Here is an 18386-nt window from a genome sequence, read left to right on the forward strand (position 1 = left end):
CTCTGGCCGTTCTTCTGTGGCCGTCTCTCTGCGTGGAACTGATTCCCCAAGTGCTGCTTCTCTTGCCCCTTCGGCCTTCCCTTCCATGGCTACCCCCTGGGAAGAGAGTCAGGCCCATCGGCTAGGGGCGAAACCTTTCCCCCATTACCTAGTTTACACTAGGAGTGATGGAGATACATTCACCAATACCAAACCTTTTTTCTTGGTGGAACACATTGAAGACAAGTTTGGCGAAGTGGACTCCCTGAGCAACATGTGGTCGGGTTCATTACTGATAAAAACTGCTTCAGCTGCCCAATCTGCGGCACTTCGTGCCTGTACCCATCTTGGCACAATTCCTGTGTCCATTACCCCCCCCCCACCAGTCTCTAAATATGGTACAAGGTGTGATTTTTCACAGGGGCCTCATCCTTCAAACTGATGAGGAACTTTGGGACAATCTCAGACAGCAGGGTGTTCACTTTGTTCGGCGTGTTCAGAAGGGTCCTAAAGACAATCGTATTGGTACAGGTACCTTTATCCTGGCCTTTGAAGGGGATACCCTCCCTGAGAAAGTTAAGATTATGGTCTATCGATGTGATGTGAAGCCGTACATCCCACCTCCTATGAGGTGTTATAAGTGCTTGCGTTTCGGACACATGTCTTCCCGCTGTTCACAGGCACACCTCTCTGTGGTGACTGGGCGTCCACTCCATGAGGAGTCCCTGTGTTCCCCCTCTTGTATGTGTAAATTGTCGTAGTAGTCATTCTCCACATTCACCAGATTGCCCAGTATATAAGAAAGAGAAGATAAAGGAGTATGAGTCCCTTGATCGTTTAACCTACACAGAGGCCCGTGAGAAATAGACACAGACTTCACCCTGTGTCCATGACATTTAGTAACGCCTTGGCTACATCTTCACCCCTTCCTTACCCCCATCCTGGACTCCCTCTCCTCCCCCCTTCCCTGCGGATCCCACACCTTCTCCTGTGGGCGCTGCTCCCCTCCCCAGCCGCAGAAGTGTCCCACTCCTTCGGCGTCTGCCAGTTAAGGGCGCCTCTGCTGGGATGCCCCTTCGTGGCACCTTCCAGGTCAAAGGGCTGCTGCCGCGCGACGACCGCGAGAGCCGCAGTCTGTCGGCCCCCAAGTCGCCCAGTCTCTTTCTGTCCCTGATCTTGCTGCAGCTGGCTCCTTTATGCCACACAGCCGTCCTCGCGCTCACCCTGAAAAGAAGAAGAAAAATAAGTCCCTGGACCAAGAGCCTCTGGTGTCACCGGAGGTCCCTTCTCCGACTTCACAACCGGATTCTGTCCCATCGTTCATGGATGTCGCCCCCCTCCTTGTTGGTGACGGGTGGGGACCTGGCAGTACGACTGGATTTAGCGTGTTAAGCCCCCCTTTAAACCATCGTTCTGTGGTTCTCCAGTGGAATTGTAATGGATACTATCGTCACCTTCTGGGATTTAAATCCCTTCTTTCGTCCTACTCTGCAGCTTGTGTGGTTCTCCAGGAATCTCATTTTACTGATGCTCACTCACCGACCCTCCGTGGGTTCCGTGTTTTCTATCGAAATCAGGTCGGACCCCTGCGGGCTTCTGGTGGCGTTTGTACATTGGTCCGTACAGACATTGCTAGCACGTGGATTCCTCTTCAAACTACTTCGGAAGCGGTTGCTGTAAGGGTCCACTTGGACTGTGCGGTCACAGTTTGCAATCTTTATCTCCCTCCTGACAGGACTCTTACACCTGCTGCCTGAACTGCCCTTCTTCAGCAACTTCCTCCTCCTTTAGGATTTTAATGCTCATCATCCCTTGTGGGGCAGTGCCTTTCCATCTGGACGAGGTCTTCTTATAGACCAATTTATTGCTGACCACGACCTGTGCCTTCTTAATGATGGCTCCCCTACTCACTTCAGTGCTATTCATGGTACCTTTTCTGCCATTGACCTTTTTCTTCTCCCTCTCTCCTCCCTTCATTACACTGGTCGCCACACGACGACCTTTGTGATAGTCACCATTTCCTGTTGATTATCTCGCTCCCTTCCTGCTCCCCAATGGACAGGTTACCTCATTGGTCTTTCCAATGTGCCGATTGGCCTCTATACACAGCACAGGTCGTGTTTTCTCCCTCTTCATTGGGTTGTATTGATGACGTCCTACGTGACGTGTCTGGCGCGATTGTTCGTGCTGCTAGCCTTGCTGTCCCGAGCTCATCTGGGCCATTTCGTCGCCGGCAAGTCCCATGATGGAGTACGGCCATTGCCATCCGTGTTCGCCGTCAAGCTTTGCAACACTTTAAGAGGCACCCATTTGTATCCAGTTTTACTACCTTTAAACACCTCTTCGCTAAAGCCCATTATTTAATCAAACAGAGTAAGCGGATATTTTGGGAACGATTCGTTTCTTCCCTTGGTTCTACTGTCCCTCTGTCATGGGTAGGGCTAAACTTCGATCTTTCCAAGGTGGCCATCGGCAGTCCACCCTCCCAGGCCTTCACTTCCGAAATGACCTTTGTATGGTCCAATTAGTTCTTGAAGAACATCTTGCGACCCATTTTGCAGTGGCATGAGCCTCCTATCCAGCTGCCTTCCTTCACCAAAAGCAGCAGGCTGAAGCTTCCATCTTATGTTTCACCACTTGTGCGTCAGAATCTTACAACGAACCTTTTACTGAATGGGAATTTCTTTCTGCTCTATCTTTTCATGATACAATCCCTGGTCCAGATTCCATTCATAACCAACTGCTTCAACATCTGAATGTTCCACAACGGCAACATCTTCTTCTGGTGTTTAACTGTATCTGGTTCCAGGGTGCCTTCCTTTCTCAGTGGAGGAATAGCATCGTGGCTACTGTCCTTAAGCCTGGTAAGAACCCCCTATCTGTTGACAGCTATCGGCCAATTAGTTTGACCAATGTTGCTTGTAAGTCCATTGTGGTATCTATTCGGCCACCAGTGCCTTCCCTACTAGCCCTGTTGATGGTCTCCTGGTTGAAGCTGGGATCCCCCCCCCCCACACTTTCTGTTCGGCAGTCCCACCTTCTGGTGTCTTATGCACTCGCGATCCGTTCCTCTCCTACTCGTCCTTCCTATTCTATCCTGTTGCCAGACCATGGACGTCGCCCATCCGACTCCCGCCCACAGGTGGGTTTACCGGTTGGGCTCCGCCTTGCGTCTCTTTGCCATGATTTTCAGCTTCTTTCTTTGTCCGGTCTTCCTCGCTCCCTCCCCTCAACCTCCCCTTGGTTAGTTCCTCGGCCTCGAATTCGGATGGATCTTGGCCGAGGTCTGAAAGATTCCATCCCTCCGGTGGTGTTCCGTTCCTTTTTTCGCCGAATTTTATGGGGGTTTCGGGATGCTGTTGTTTTTTACACTGATGGCTCTAAATCTGCTGATCATGTTGGATATACCTTCACGTCCTCTATTGGAACAGAAAATCTGCTGCCACCTGCATGTGGGGTGTTTACTGTGGAATTGACGATTCCCAGATCCTTACCTTTATTAAACACTCCCAACACAACCGCGTTTTGTTATGTGTGGACTCGATGAGTGGCCTCCTTCCTATTGACCGAGGTTTTTCGTGCCATCCCTTAGTCTTTGCCATCCATGACCATCTCGCTGATATTCACCATGCGGCTTGTTACATTGACTTCCTTTGGGTCCCTGGCCATGTGGGTATCCCGGGTAATGAGCTCGCTGATCGTTTGGCTGGGGGAGCAGTCACTTACCCCCCACCCCCCCCCACCCCCGTTTTCTGTAACCCCTCCTGCAGCGGATTTACGGCTTCACATCAAATCCCACTTCGCACAATCATGGGCCAATTCTTGGGAGGCTACTCCCCTGTCTAATAAACTTCATGCGATTAAGGTGACACCAGGCCTGTGGCGTTCTTCCTTTCGCCTCTCCCGAAAGGATGCGACCACATTGTGTCGTCTCAGCAGTGGCCATACCAGGCTGACCCATGGTTTTCTTTTGCGTGATGAGCCACCCCCACTTTGTGGTTATGGAGCCTTCCAGTCAGTAGTGCTCATTTTGTTTGAAAGCCCCATTCTTTTGGCTCTGCATGCTTAGTACAGACTCCCCAACACTTTACCTTTAATGTTGGCTGACGATTCCCGGATGGTCTCTCTGGTTCTCGACTTCCTCCGGGAAAGTGGTTTTTATTCTCAGTTTTAAGGTTTAGGTTTCTAATGTCTCTCTGGTGTTGGGGCAGGACGGTGAGTGTTTGGGTGTCTCCCACTGTAAGCTGTGTTTGGAGATTCCCGATTCACCTCCCCGACCGAGATCCTCTTTTCTTCCCCTTTTACTCTGTTTTTACCTTTTTTTAGGATTGGTTAGTCTCCTTTTCCCATACGTATTTCTACACTCTAGCGGTTGCACCTTTTAAGTCACAGGTGGTCTTGCCTATGCTGCTTCAGCATAGCGTTGGGTTCGTTCTCTTGCCGACTTCCCTCATTTTGTTTTTTACCATTGACAACATGACTGCCCTTTTACGTTTTCACCTTCTTCCCTTTTATTGTTCTGACTTTCCTGAGATGTCCCATTAGCGGAATGGACCCTATTTGAAACAAGGGACTGACTTTGCTGTTTGGTCCCTTATACCTCCAACAACCAACCAACCAACGCTGAGTTGCGAAAGTTTAAACATTATTTCCGTCTTGCCCTAAACTGTATTTAATTCTGTACAAAACAACAGAATCCCAGGAAAATTGTTTCTTTTGTCAGATAAGTTATGCATATGATTGGCTTTAGTTTCATAAACTTTTTAACCATAACTGTTATACAGCAGGTGCTACTAATTTCACATTCAAGTTTATCTGAATTTCTGAACACCCAGACTGCATACTTACGAGCAGCCATTGACCATAACGTATGGTGTACATCGCAGAGCAGTTTATCAGCATAAAGAGTGTGTAATCATATTATCATTGATAAACAGAAACTCATTTGCAATGTCGCATAGCGCATACTTCAAAAGTTTATTTGAATTCAGTGCATGAATCAATGTTAAAATCCCAAAACAGTGGCTCATAATATTTGTGTATTCTTTTTTGTGTTATAAATATATTTGGTTGTTGTAGTTTCAATTTGACTATTGAAGTAATTTAAAAAGAACTTCTTGGTCGCTTAACTGAAGGATTTTAATGCATTAAAAGGTATTTAAAGTCAGATTAAATTCAGAAACTTTGAATGCTTTGTGCTGAAGGGATTCTGACGTGGTTTCAGATAACTTGGAAATTTAAATACAAGATTGTAGTACGAGAAACGTACCTGTTCTCAAAAGAGCTTGAAGCCCTTTAACATCATGAATTATTCAGTCCAACGTTAAGAATCTTCTGCCATGTGTTAGTGAACCTCGTATTAGAAAATTACTAAAGTGACAGAAGTCATTTGATAGCAATATGCGCATATACAGATGGCGGTAGTATCGGACACACAAGATATAAAATGACGTGAATTGATGGAACTATCATTTGTACTCAGGTGTTTCATTTGAAAAGGTTTCCGATGTGATTATGGCCACATGAAGGGAATAAAGACTATGAATGCGAAACGATAGTTGGAAGTAGATACATGGGACATTCCATTTCCAAACCGGCAGGAAATTCAATATTTCGAGATCCACAGTGTCACGAGTGTGCCGAGAATACCAAATTGCAGTTATGACCTCTCACCACGGCCAACGCAGTGGTGGACGGCCTTCACTTAATGAGCGAGAGCATTGGCGTTTGCGTAGAAGTGTTACCGCTAGCATACAAGCGCGCAGTAAGAGCAAAATCAGTATGGGATGTATGACTAACAAATTCGTTAGGAGATATTTGGCATCAATGGGCTATGGTAGCAAACGACCCATGTGAGTGCCTTTGCCAACACCATAACATCGCCTGCAGTGCCCCATCTGGGCTAGCGACCATACAGGTTGGACTCTACGCGGGAAAACCGTGGCCTGGTCTAATGAGTCTCGATTTCAGTTGGTATGAGCTAACTGTAGGGCTCGAATATTGCCCAGAACCCACGAAACCATTGGCCCAGGTTGTCAGCTTGTCACTGTGTGATCTGATGGTGGCTCCATAATGATGTTGGGCTCTATTTTACACACATCGAAAAAAGGTTTGGCTTCGCCCCAGTTCCTAGAACTTCTGAAGTCAGACGTTCACTGTGGATATTATATCACAGACACATTCACTTTGACTGTTCAGAAATGTCACTAAACCCACCCAAAGTTGTGAACAATCATGCATGAGTAGCGCCTATAGGATGGAGGGGTTCGACAGCTTACTAGTTTGTCATTCTACCAGGAAGGAGGGACATGTTAAGACTCAAAATGTGCGTAATAGCCTGCATGATGCGCAATTACACTCCCGACGTCCATGACGAGGTCCATAGGTCCGTCTTTGCAACCACTACACCGTGCAGTGCGGTACAGATGGGCTTAACAACTGCCGATCGGACCGCACAGGATTGGCATCACATTCTCTTCAGTGATGAGTGTCGCATATGCCTTCAGCCAGACAATCGTGCTTGGAGACAACCCAGTCAGCCCGAACCCCTTAGACACACTGTCCAGCGAGTGCAGCAAGGTGGTGGTTTCCTGCAGTTATGGGGTGGAATTATGTGGAGCCGATGTACGCCGATGGTGGTAATGGAAGGCGCCGTAATGACTGTACGATACATGAATGCCATCCTCCAACTGACAGTGCGACCATATGGGCCGTATACTGTCGATGCATTCGTCTTCATCGACGACAATTCACGTCCCCATCGTGCACGTCTTGTGAGTGACTTCCTTCAGGATAACGACATCGCTAGACTAGAGTGGCCAGCATGTTCTCCAGATTTCAGCCCTATCGATCATGCCTGGGATAGATTGAAAAGGGTTTTTTATGGACGATTTGACCAACCAAACACTCTGGGGGATCTACGCCTAATCGCCTTTGAAGAGTGGGAAAATCTGGACCAATAGTGCCTTGATGAACTTGTGGATAGTATGCCATGACGAAACAGGCATGCATCAATGCATGGGGTCGTGCTCCTGGGTGTGAGAGGTATCGATATGTACAGCAATCTGGACCACCAACTCTGAAGGTCTTGTTGTATAGTGGTACCACATGCAATCTGTGGTTTTAGTGAGCAATAAAAAGGGTGGAAATTATGCTTATGTTGATCTCTGATCCAATTCTATAGGCTATGGAACTCTTGGAACTAAGGTGACTCCAAACTTTTTTTTGTGTGTGTGTGTGTGTGTGTGTGTGTGTGTGTGTGTGTGTTTGTGTGTCTACGTGGAATAGACTGGATCCTCTGATACTAAAACGATCATTGAGTAGAAATGGTTATGTTTGGCTACTTGGACATAATTTGGAGCCATTCGTGAACTTCATGTTCCCAAACGACAGAATTTTTATGGATGACAGTACGCCAATGTACGAGGCCACAGTTGTTTGTGATTAAGAACATTCTGTACCATTCCAGCGAATCACTGTGGCACCCACATCACCCGACATGAATCCTATAAAACATCATTGAAAGGTCGGTTCGTGTACAAAATCCTGCACCGCTAACACTTTAGCAATTGTGGATGGCTATTGAGGCAGCATGGCTTAATATTTCTGCAGGGAACTTCCAATGACTTGTTGAATCCATGACAAATCGAGTTGCTGCACAACGCTGGGAAAAAGGAGGTCCGACACGATATCAGGAGGTATCCCATGACTTTCGTCACTTTGGTATGTTAAGTCGTTTGGCAATAAAGTGAAGTCATCATACTGTCAAATAAAAATATATTTGTCCCCTTGGGTATTTCTCATATACTGTTGAGAATGTGTGTTACACAGGCTGGGGCAAATAAAAATGGTCCGGAGAACAGTGTTCCACGGTAGAAAGAAACACTGCAAAGGAAAGGAAATACACCACTAACATGAATATAGCGGATGTTGAAAGTCGCCACCATTCAACTCTTGGTATTTTTGAACAATTGTCAGCAACTTGCTGAAGGCAGATCGACGGTAGATTGCTGGAACTGCTGCAGTTTCTTCCGAAATGTTCTGCTGCAGTTCTTGAAAGCGCTATGGGGGATGTTATGATACACCGTAGACTCCAAGGCTCCCCACAAAAAGTAATCGCATACTGACAGATCAGGTTACCTTGGTAGCCAGCTAGGTCTGTGGCCAGCCTCACCTTTGCTAACGACTCTGTCAGGTGTGAAGATTGTGTAAATGTGCACCAGGGTTCGGCTGGCTGTATAGGCAGTTTCACGACCTGTTGGAAGTAACTGTAGGTCTTTTCCTCCTCCATTAACGCTGCTACAGAATAATGGTTTCAAGATGTTGGCAATGTAATGCCCTAAAGTCAGTGTCGAATGAAAAAAGACGGGAGCAATAATGTGGCATGCAGACACTGCCCACCAAACTCTTATCTTCTCATCATGCAGTGGCGTTTTGTGCATGTTACGTGGATTCTCCGTTGCCCAGAGAATCTAATTCTGTAAATTAACGTAACCACTCAGGTGAAAGCACGCTTCATCAGACATGGAAAACAGATTGAAGATATTCATTGTTATCTCAGTGAACAGTCACTCACAAAATTGGAGGCGCTGAGCAGCGTCTGCTGGTTTTAATGCATAAACAATAGACAGTGGGTTGATTTGCTAGAGCTCTGAAGGAGTTTCTCATGAACTGCAGCCACAGTTTTCGGTGTGCCGTCACATTTCGGAATGTTTTTTGATTTGTTCAAACAAATACCGTCTGACGCCATTCTCGAACTAAGCGCTGCATGCCACTCTTTGCTGGCACTATCAAACCATCAAACCTCTCGGCAAACAACTGAACAGACCATTTCCACGATTTTGTTGGCACATAACTTTCCACAACGAACACCTGATACTTCACTGTGAGGTTCATCGTCCCCATTGCATTGCTCCACTTACACTGACACAGCCCTCACTGTGCTCTGAACCAATGTGGATTATTTGGTAAGTGTGCATGTGGTACGCATGTCACGGGCGTGGTTACATGCAAACCTCCACGTCCAATCATATCCACTCTCCTAGGACACATTCAGTTGCTCCACACTGTATTTATTTAAGAAAAGTTTTCTTGCTTACTTTTATAGACAAGTGCTATTTGTATGGAGGGCCCCCAAAAGCAAATTGTGTACATAAAAGTTAAAAAATAAATTTGGTTTCAGAATCAATAAAAACGTGAGCGTTTTTAAGGTCCTCTTTAACAAATCAGAACCGTCACCTTTTGCAAAAAATCCGGGGTACATCCTTGGAACTGCATGTCAGTTTGGGACCAACACTTTCCTGACCTAGCTTAGGGAGCAGTCGGCTGAACCTGAGTTTCTTAAGCATCACTGATAGCTCTCTGGGTCCTCATGTGGCGACTTTGACGGAACATTACTCTTAACTCACCGCTGAAAGCGGTTTTGAATTTCAGACATTAATTTTGTGCACCATGAATTCAACCTATTAATTCCATGATCTGGCAGATTACTCAGAATCCTAGTGATTTCAGCAACTGCAAGTGTGTGATGCAGCTTTAGAGGTGTGTGCATCTGAGACCTACAGTCACTTACTTTCCACGTGTAATCTGATAGACTATACTCAATTTGCGGTAATTAGTGGTATTGGAGATTCTAACTACGAAGGTATGCGGATTTTCTTTTGGTGCCTTGATACTTGCATTGCGTTTGTTTTGGTGCTGAAACAAAAACTCGCTTCCAGCACAATTTAACTTGTCTTGGGCAGTTCTTGAAAGGAAGAAGCGTCAGAACCTAGTCAGGTATTCGTGTCCGTCATTGCAAGTAAACAGATGAGTGAGCTTCTAGAGGTCATATAAAATATAATACTCTTGTTCAACGACTTTGTATCTCTGACATACAGACTTGGCAAATCACCACGTGTAAAGTGGCGTTTTAGTGACACAAACCTCAGTTATGTCATGTATTGATGTTGTCGAAATTGCATGGACAAGCCCAGGTGAGCCGGCCGGAGTGGCCGAGCGGTTCTAGGGGCTTCAGTTTGGAACCCCTCTACCGCTGATTCGAATCCTGCCTCGGGCATGAATGTGTGTGGCGTCCTTAGGTTCCTCTGTAGTTCTAAGTTCTAGGAGACTGATGACCTCAGCTGTTAAGTCCCACAGTGCTCAGAGCCATTTGAACCATAAGCCCAGGTGACAAACAGCAAATTCTGATGGCAACTGTCATATAGTGTGAATGTTACAACGGGAAAAAGTGGCCCAGACAGCACACAGCGATGAGGCGAGGCAGGAAAGTGACACATTCTGTGGCCAGGCAGGCATTCAGTGGCATCATGACTGGTAAGGAATTCGGCAATACAGTGGGCACAACACAGAAACGAGGTGTTGGCAACGCTGGATCAGTGGCTGGCGAGGAGTTACAGGTGGCTTCATAGTGAGTGTTGTAAAAAGTCGACTTGTTAGCTGTGCGTGGAAACAGTGTAGCTACCCTCCCAGCTTACGCTTCTGTTGGCGTCATTTGGCTTCAGACATGACTGTTATAGCAACGATTTTCCGTAAATGTATAGTCTTCCTTTGGACCAAAAGGTGATCCCACTTCTGACAGCAGTGTATACAGATAAAGAGAGAATCCTACTCTCATATGCCAGTTGCATGGGGGACACGGGTGTGTAGCCACATTGTAAAAATGCTAAAAAGCACATGTAACACGAGGGCGTGCTGGAAAGTAATGCCTCAACATTTTTAATGTGAAAACTCTTCAAGCATTTTAAATAAAGAAAACGTTACTAAAATTCTACATCTTTATTCTTTGTGTCTATATAGTTATTCCTCGACGTAGTCACCCTGCCGACGCAAACATTTCTTCCAATGACACCAGTTTATTGATATTGCTACGCCCCAAGATAGTATCCTTGGCGGACACCAAAAATTCGTCCAAGTTCTGCCTTGACAGCTCTCACAAAGCCGAACTGCCTACGTCGGCTAACAGTATTAGGGGAAAATGCTAAGCAAGTTACTGCAGACAAGGAAAATATTGAGGCACGCGGGAATGACAGAGCTCCCAAGTCTTCAAGCGAAGCGTGATGACATCATGGAAGCCGAGAGATATCACCGTCATAATGGCAAAGCAGAGTGTCGTGAGGAGGCCTAGCAGCAACGCAGCTATAAGTATTTAGGTGTCAAACCAGCGGGCCTCTGAAGGGTGCAGGACAAACACAGCGAAGTAGACCAATAAGCAATCAATACTACAGTTGTAAATTGTTGTAGCTGTGTTGGGAAGAAACCAGAGCTCTCACTGAAGCTCAAATCGCTATAAGTATCAAAATCTGGCTAAAGCTGGAGATACGTTCAGCCGAAATTTTTACGAAGTACCTCACCATGTTTAGAAATGTTAGATTTAATATAGTTGGTGGTGCAGTGTTTATTGCTGTCAGAAACAATTTAACTTGCAGCGAAATCGAAGTAGATAGTTTCTGTGCTTTAGTATGGTAGAGGTTATACTTAACAACCCTCTCCCCGTAACTAACATGATTCAGTTGCCGAACATTTCAAAGAAAACCTGAGTCTCAAGTCAAATACATACCTCACTCATACAATTATAGTTGGTGGTGACTTGAATCTGCCCTCGATATATTGGCGAAAATACCTGTTTAAAGTCTTAAGGAGGCATAAAACGTGGTCCGAAATCGTTTTGAATGCGTTTTTAGAAAAATGTTTTGAACAATTTGTCCAGGAGATATGTAAATGGTTGCGAAAACGTACTTGACCTCATAGCCAAAAATAATCCTGAGCAGATAGGGAGCATCGTGATGGATACAAGAATTAGTGACCATAATGGTGTTGTAGAGAGACTGAACGCCGTAACATCCAAACTCACCAAAAGTAAACTCAAAATACATCTGTTTAAAAAGCCGGATTAAAATTCGCTTGCCGCCATCGTAACAGACAATCTCCATCCTTCCAATCTAAATATGCAAGCGTCTACCAGATGCGGTTCAAATTCAAAGAAATAGTATCGAGAGCTATTGAGAGACTTATACCGTATAATTTAATAGGAGATGGTACTGATTCCCGATGATACATCTCACATCAGAACAGTGGTGCAGAAGCAACGAAAACGGCGTACCACATTTAAAAGAACGCGAGACTCTCAGCAATGCCAAAGTCTCACTGAAATTCGAAATATAACGCGAACTTCAATGCGAGAAGCTTTTACTACTTGCCACAACGAAACCCTTCCTCAGAATGGGCAGAAAACCCAAAAAGATTCTGGTCACACGTAAAGTACACCACCGGCAAGACGCAATCAATACCTTCACTGCTCAACAACCATGACGATGTTACTGATGACAGTCGAACTAATTAAATACGGTTTTCCGAAATTCCTTTCTCTAAAGAAGATGAAGTATATATCGCAGAATTTAAAAGAACTGCCAAATTAGAAGCAGATATCCATGGTGTAGCAAACCAGCTTATTTCACGTAATAAAGAAAGGACATCTCATTTTGCGTCCTTTATTGTACAATTATATGTACAATGAAAAAATCAATTTTGAATTGGCTATCATATCTTTCATTGATTTTAATATAACTAAAAGCTATGAACCTAAATTGTCGGTCAGTCGTCTGAGCACAAAACATTTAATGAAAACCAAATATAAACAAAGCCTGAAACCTTTACTTTCCTAGCTTCTTTTCTCAGCAAACTCTTTATAAGCTTAGCAAAATAGAAGTTTTCTGCAACTTCCTTTTCATCGGACAGTCATGCCAAATTGGTCGGTCTTGTTTGAAACATTATAGGCCACAAGTACGTTTTTGTCGACTTAAGCTTGGAAAAACTGCATTGGCTTAGTCACTGGTATTGTTAACGGAGAACACAACGTTATCCAGACGTTGGGATACAACTTTTGACGATTATGCTTTTTGATGAAATTTAAGGCTTCAATAGGCGTTTTCTGTCTTCGAGATAATTTTGCAGGCTTTAAATTTCGTCGCACAACAAATCGCCATCAATCTCTGATTTCATGCTGACAGTTAACTTCTCTCGTAATTTAGAACAACGTTATATTACTTACATTTTTTATGTTAAACAAGAAATTCCACGTCGCTGAAAAATCTTGCGTCTCTTCAAATATTCCTTTCATACCACATTGCCCAAAAGAGCGTTAAAAACTGTACTTCAAATTTATATTTTGGGTCAATTATTTGATCATCAACAGCCTCTTCACCTGATGTATGGTTAATACGACTTAGTTGGCATTTGTGGTTTAAATAATGGCTGTGTATCGAGATCTGACACTAATTCAGTTGCTGTTACAATAGCTTGTTCGAAACCTGGTTGTCAATATGTTTCCAAGTAAGGCCAATATTTATAGAGGATTTCGATAAACTCAAAAAAAGTTGGTTGTGGGTGAGTGACTTGCTTTGCTCATTACGTTAATTTCAAACAGAACATAATACCGTGTCACAAGAGAAACAAGGAAGCTGAAGTTTTTAATTAATCTCTTAGTGATGTCGCTTTGTGTGACATCACAGCATTGCTTTGTTTGGTAACATGGCCAAGGAAACCAAGGGATTGTGAATTTCACATAGTTGATAACGAACCGCTTTGATGCTTTCAATTCGACCTTGCCAACGCGTTTCACTTAAATCTTTCAGCGTCTGTATTTTCAAATGTTCGGTCAAAATTTTCCATGTCGTCCACATGGCACCAAAAACCTAGCGGATTTAACTTCGAAATTCTGCTCTGAACGCTTTTGTTTTTCCCGTTCATGTTAGTGTCATTATCACAAGCCTGTCCTCTGCAGTCTTATAGTGTTAAGGCCTAGGTCACTCGATGTTTTTAAAATGCTTTCTGTGAGACCTGCACTGGTTGTACCACCTACTTCCAAAAACGAAATAGAATATTCTTTCGCACTTACGCCATCCTGTTATGCAAGCGCATCTTAAAGTTATTGAAAGTTGTTCTTTATGGTTTATATCGCAAGTAGAATCAGTTACGATTCCATAATACTTTGAACCCTTCATACGTTATGATATGGTAGACATAACCATTAATATCATGAGTTACATTAGTTCATTTTCAATATTTTTTGCAGCAATTATGGTCAGCCAAATCACCATCCACTGTCACTCTGACATGCCCTACCGAGATGAGGTCAAACTTTGACAATAACTGTACAAGGCCTGAAAATTATTTTCCATTATTTGGAGTAAATAATTTATCTGATAAACATCTGAATGCAATATTATTTTCAATCAAAGACAAAGTTTAGTGCATCAATCTTTGAAGCACAATGTTACATCGTAAACATTTTTTTAAGTTATATTTCGTTCTTCCTTGTCAATGGTTATTCCAGACCTAATTTCAGCCCAGTCCATTGAATAAATTGTTTTGTGGTTAGGACTATTTTCATGTATTTTCAAAGGTGCACTTAAATGTTTCCAATTTTTGAAACCCTCAGTGGTAGTCAAAGTAGCAGCTGACCTTATGTCAAACAGTCGACAACAATAACAAAACACACTGTCGTTCGATACTGAAAAAACTAGCCACCATCGACTGATAACTTCTTAATTTGATAGTTTTCTTGTGCAATGTGTGAAAGTGAAATGACGTCCATTTTCATCTTTTGGAAAATTATTTAGATGTACTTGTGAGGGTTCACATAGTATATGTTCTATATATTTCGCACTAAGTACTTTTGGCCACGTACCTACATTAGAAAAAATTTGTTCTGTTATCCCATGTACGTTGATACTTTCATCAACTACATTAGTCATACATTCATTTTTACTAGGAGAAATCTCAAGAGGATTCATGCAAGAATTTACTGGGCTGGTCAGTTTGATCATCTTGAATAAATGATTGTATATTTTTAGTGCCTAACTGTTCAGAATGCCATGATATATTGGCTGATAGATTGACTTCTGACTCAATATCTAATGTACAGATACAGATCAATATATATATATATATATATATATATATATATATATATATATATATATATATATATTAAGACGAGTTACAGAGGAAAAAATTCTTTTCACATTTCCGGATTTTTGTCTCATTATAAAATTTGCAATTTCTGAATAAAATTATATATATATCACTTACAAACTAACATGCGAAATATTTTATTTTATTTTTAAAAGATAATCTACACCGGTTGAAAATGTTAAAATTTTTACGTGCATTACTTCAAGATCTAATAAAATCGGTAATTTTTTTTATACAAAAGGCTGTGGATTGATGTGTTATAAAGGTTAAATTACGTGTTTGTGTTGCTAGCACTGTTTAAAACCGTATCACATCGATTCGTAGTATATACATGAGTTGTATGTCGAAGTGGTAACATTTTCCCAAGGAAAAGTGATGAATAGATTGACAAATCTCTCAAAGTAAAGTATGACGCCAAAACGAAGTGTTTTTAACAAACGTGCGCTTCATGGTAATAGATTTTTTAATAAAGGGAACTATTGTGATGAACATGTGACATGTAAACTTGCAGACAATGAAATAAAGGCAGACTCGTCAGTGTGTTGATAGTTCAAATGGCTCTGAGCACTATGGGACTTAACATCTGTGGTCATCAGTCGCCTAGAACTTAGAACTACCTAAACCTAACTAACATAAGGACATCATACACATCCATGCCTGAGGCAGGATTCGAACCTGGGCCGTAGCTGTCGCGCGGTTCCGGACTGAGCGCCTAGACCTGCTAGACCACCGCGGCCGGCGTCATTGTGTAGAGAAACACCAATTAATGCTGCAAAGCTTAAAATAAAACATTGTGATACAGTTTTCTCAAAACGAAAGTGATGTAAATTGTAGGTCAGGTTATATTCTGATATAATTAAACTTCCTAACAAGGGTGTTAGTTGAATTTGTGTATGGTAAAATATGTGGAAGGTCAGTTAGTTTACATGAAGAGAGGGAGGTATCAAATGGACAAGCCAGGAAACTTACCATTAATTGTGCCAGTTATAAATGAACTCATTCATTCTGGAATTCTGATTAGTATGATGATAATTATTTTGAAGTAAATTTAGCTGTTTTTATGGATTGAGATGTATTGGCAAAAAACACACTGCGTCAGAAACAATGTGTGCCATGATGAATATGACATGCCCACCTTGTAAAATCGACAAGTATAGAGGATTTATTGGAGGTGCAGTGGAATCTGTTGCCTGTGAGTCAATGAAGGGTGCTGCAAACGAAGCTGTTTGAAATAAATCATAGTGTGACGGCATACTAGTAACTTTTGATGAAACTTCGCAGAAGCACTGTTTCTATAGCAGAAGCTAATATATTTCCAGATTTTAACCGAACATTGTTATAAGTGTAAATCAGGGAAAGAAGAAAGGTATATCTGTGACAGAAATTGTGATGGACCAAGTAATTGTATGGAGGCCTCTGTGTGTATTGAAATTTTTAGTCGATCTGTGAACGAAAGGGGAGTGTGTTACATTGATGGTGATGGATACTCAAAAGTATAAAACAATGTAGTAGCCCTCAGCATTATGGTAAGAAAATTATCACAAAACAGGAATGTGTTCGTCATGTCTGAAAGAGAATGGGCACCAGGTTGGGGAAGTTGAAGCAAAGTTTGAGAGACAAGAAACTTACTGATGGTTAAACCATAAGAGGCAGGCTGCCAGACAAAAGATTAACTACGGCAGTATTATGGGATGCCCATTAGAAATAATTAAGGATTTGTTGAAATTAAGAATTTGTTTATGCAGGCAGCATAGGCTACCTTCTTCCACAGACCGTCAATTTATGAAAAACTAGTACACTACCTTTACCATCCTGGACCTGGTGCAGTTACTACAATGCCCAGTACTTAAACAGTTCATACAGCCATTAACATTCCATCCCAAAAGCAGTTATGGTTTTCACAAAACCTATTTAGAGACCTGGAAAATCCTGAATTACTGAAGAAGTGTCTGCATGGTCAGCTTCAAAATCCCAATGAGTCGTTCAATAATCTTACATGGACTCATTTACCAAAAATGTTTTTGTTGGAATGAAGGCACTAAAGTGGGGGGTCAGTGATTCTGTTATTGCTTTTAATGATGGCAACATTGGTAGGGTGAAAGTGGTACAGCATCTGAGAGTTAATCCTGGAGCAAACTGCATCAGAGAACTTGACCAGATGGACCAGGTTCACATTAATAAAGCAAAGTATACAGCACAATTGGCCACTAAGGAGTCCAGAAAGAATAAAAGAGAAAACTTGGAAAAAGATCAAGAGGATGATATACAGTAGGGTGCAGCGTGTTTCCGAGCGACTAAAACTAAAAAGTTAAGGATATACTAAGTGAGTTAGTCTTTTGAAGCTTTAGAAGGCATACCTGGAAATGTACATTTTCTGTTACATTTTTCCCTAAATCTCAGAAACAACTTTGAGTAGAGTATTCAAATTTCCAGGGAGTAATAATATACATATCCTGAGTCTACTGAACCAAAAGAACATAATTCTATGTATAATTAAAGTATTAAGGTTAACGTACAAAAATTACATAAAAATTTTACTGTGTAGCTAAAAAATTGTATTTCCGAAAGCAGTGGTTGAAATGCAGTAAAATTATTGTAGTTCATTAGACTCAGAATAAATAGTTTAATGTCTTGCCAAAGTTTCATGTCAATGGCTATAGTGGTTCCTGAAATACAGGGAAGACAAGTCACTAAATTTAACATTGTTGGGATAGGGCGTTCCAATTCCTCTTAATAATTTCAGATCAAAGGGATTTGAAGCTCTAATGTTGTCGGAAGACCTACAGAGATGACAGAACGGAATTGTTACGGCATGTTTGTGCATAGATACAGGTTGGTACTCAGGTACGGAATGTCCATTTATTCCTGGTAAAAGTCGAAGTTAATTAATGTCACTGGGGACTGTTAACGCCATATCCACATTTTCTGAGAGTAGTCACACACTAGGTCTAGTCAGTTTTTTGACCAGAAATCGTCAGTTAACTGTTGTGAAAACGAGAAACAAGATCTATGAATAGAGCAGAAATATGGTTTAGCATAACAATAACACACGGTAAGACCTGTTTCTTCGCGGGTGTCACATTACATCTGCCAGCTCCGATCGCTATTATGACCACACTTAAGTGGGATCAACCTCTGTTCTGGCCCAATAAACTGCTACAGGTGCTGCCTATGTAAAACTAAAACTTTCTAAATTATAATTTGAATCCAAATATTTTGGGCTCGTTGGATGAACTAGTAATAATGCAGAAAGGAGGAATTGCAGGCAATAAAATGTTCCTGCACTTACAGGAATACTAAGGCAGACATTACAGTATCATGACCATGAGACATCTATGATTGCTGTGAGTAATTGTGTTAGTGTGTAAGAAACGATTTCTGCGAAGACATTCGTGTTCGATTCGATGTCTCAACAGCTGAAAATCATGTAAATT

The sequence above is a fragment of the Schistocerca gregaria genome, chromosome X (assembly GCF_023897955.1).
Source record: "Schistocerca gregaria isolate iqSchGreg1 chromosome X, iqSchGreg1.2, whole genome shotgun sequence".
In the NCBI taxonomy this organism is placed as follows: domain Eukaryota; kingdom Metazoa; phylum Arthropoda; class Insecta; order Orthoptera; family Acrididae; genus Schistocerca; species Schistocerca gregaria.